This window comes from Puma concolor, chromosome F2, assembly GCF_028749965.1.
Source record: "Puma concolor isolate L17-30 chromosome F2, mPumCon1.1.hap2, whole genome shotgun sequence".
Classification (NCBI taxonomy): Eukaryota; Metazoa; Chordata; class Mammalia; order Carnivora; family Felidae; genus Puma; species Puma concolor.
Window position 1 is genome coordinate 28,280,339 of NC_141684.1, and position 2,031 is coordinate 28,282,369.

Here is a 2,031-nt window from a genome sequence, read left to right on the forward strand (position 1 = left end):
AACCACAATAAAAGTTCTAAGACTTGTGTAATTAAAGTATTAGAAGAAGAAGAGAAAGAGAATATGGCTGCACAAATTACTCAAAGACTAATGGCCAGAAATTTACCAAATTTGGCACAATACTTAAACCTTATAGATTCAAGAAGCTGAACAAATGTTAAGAATAAATTCAAAGGAATCCACACCAAGATACATCATAGTCAAACTTTTGAAAACTCAAGACAAAGAAAAGAGTCTGGAAAGCAGTGAGAGAGAAATGACACCTTACCTATAAGGGGAATATAGTTCAAGTGACAGGGGATTTCTCATTAAAACCCAAAAAGGCCAGAGGAAGTGGCACAATATTTTTTAAGTGTCAACTCAGAATCCTATAGCAAGAAAAAATATCCTTCAGGATTAAGAGGAAATCAAGACATTCTCACAAGGTAAGAGATTTTTTTTCCCCAATGGACCTACCCTAGAAAATGGTTAAATAAAACTCTCTAAACACAAAGGAAACAATGAAATAAGGAAAGTTGAAATCTAAGGAAGGATAAAAAAAATATGGCAAACAAACTTAGAGTTAAATACAACAGCTTTTCCTTCTCTTCTGGAGTTAAGTTTTCTTTGACTGTTGAAGCAAAAGTAATAACATTTCTTGGTATGGATGCTAAAGTATATGGAAGAATATTAAAGATATTTATATTATAAATGGAAAGGGTAAACTGACATAAAGCAATTAAAGTTTCTACACTTACTCGAACTGGCAAAATGGCACCAGTAGACTGTGTATGTATGTACATAGTACAGCATATGATGCAATCACTATAAAAGCTGTACAAAGTGTCAAAGAGAAATTTCCCTGGATTCTGGTTAAAAATGACAAGGAAGGCTTTCTTTCAGGACTGTTGCAATAGGGAGAGAGACTAATGTAGTAAGGGAGAGAAATTGATTTCATTTATGTTGAAACAAAAAATTAAGGAGATTTTAAGCAATTGTGTAAGCTATTAGGAAAGTACTGCAGGCTGTTAGGAAGAGATACAGAAGGGAATAGAACACACAACCAAGAAACATTCCCATACAAATATTCCTAACAGATTTTTGCCAAAAGTGTAAAAAAAAACCCTCAGTGGAAGCCAGGTAGATTTTTCAACCAGTGGTGTTGGAGGAGTTAGACATTTGTAGATAAAAGAGTGAACTTAGACCTTAATCTCAAATGTTATACAAAAATTGGATAATAGGCTTAAAATAAATTTAAAATATGATATGAAAAATTATAAAACTTTTAGGAAGAAAGCACAAAAGTGAAACACCTATATTTAAATTTTTTTTACATTTATTTATTTTTGATAGAGAGACACAGAGCAAAAATGGGGAAGGGGCAGAGAGAGAAGGGGACACAGAATCTGAAGCAGTCTCCAGGCTCCAAGCTGTCAGCACAGAGCCCCAACGTGGGGCTCGAACTCACAAACCATGAGATCATGACCTGAGCCGAAGTCAGACGCTTAACTGACTGAGCCACCCAGGAGTCCTGAAACACCTATATTTAGGACTAAATTCTTTGACTTTATCACAAAAATATAATCCACAAAAAGAAAAAAGTGCATGCAGTGGGACACCATAAAAATTAATAATTTAGCTGTGTAAGACTCTTTTAAAAGGATGAAAAAACAAGCACTGCATTAAAATATTGATGGTCAAGTATTTGACAAAAGACTGGTATCTAAAATGTGTAATGAAATCTCAAAATCAATAGTGAAAGCAGAGGAAAAAACTACAGTGATAACAATATTTTTTGTTAACAACAGTTCACCTAGTGAGTATTGATATTTTGGGTCTGAGTGAAGAAATAAGAGGGGGGAAAAGGAGGTTAAGGAAAGGGAAAAAACCCCACAAACAAACCAGTTAGAAGATGAACATAGCCATGAAGAGAATTTTCACCAAAAAGAATATACTGATGTTAAACAAGTACATGAAAAAAATGTTTAACAGCATTAGGAAATAGGGAAATACAAATTAAAGCCACAGTTGGATACCACTATACACTTATCA

The 2,031-nt window shown here is 33.8% G+C and overlaps 1 non-coding gene across 1 annotated transcript; it reads left to right on the forward strand.

Moving 5' to 3' along the window:
• Positions 1 to 1,753: 1,753 nt before the first annotated feature.
• LOC112859801 (small nucleolar RNA SNORD56) lies at positions 1,754 to 1,824 on the forward strand. Its single transcript, XR_003223538.1, has one exon. It is a non-coding gene; the product is annotated as a small nucleolar RNA SNORD56 (small nucleolar RNA).
• The last annotated feature ends 207 nt before the right edge of the window (positions 1,825 to 2,031 follow it).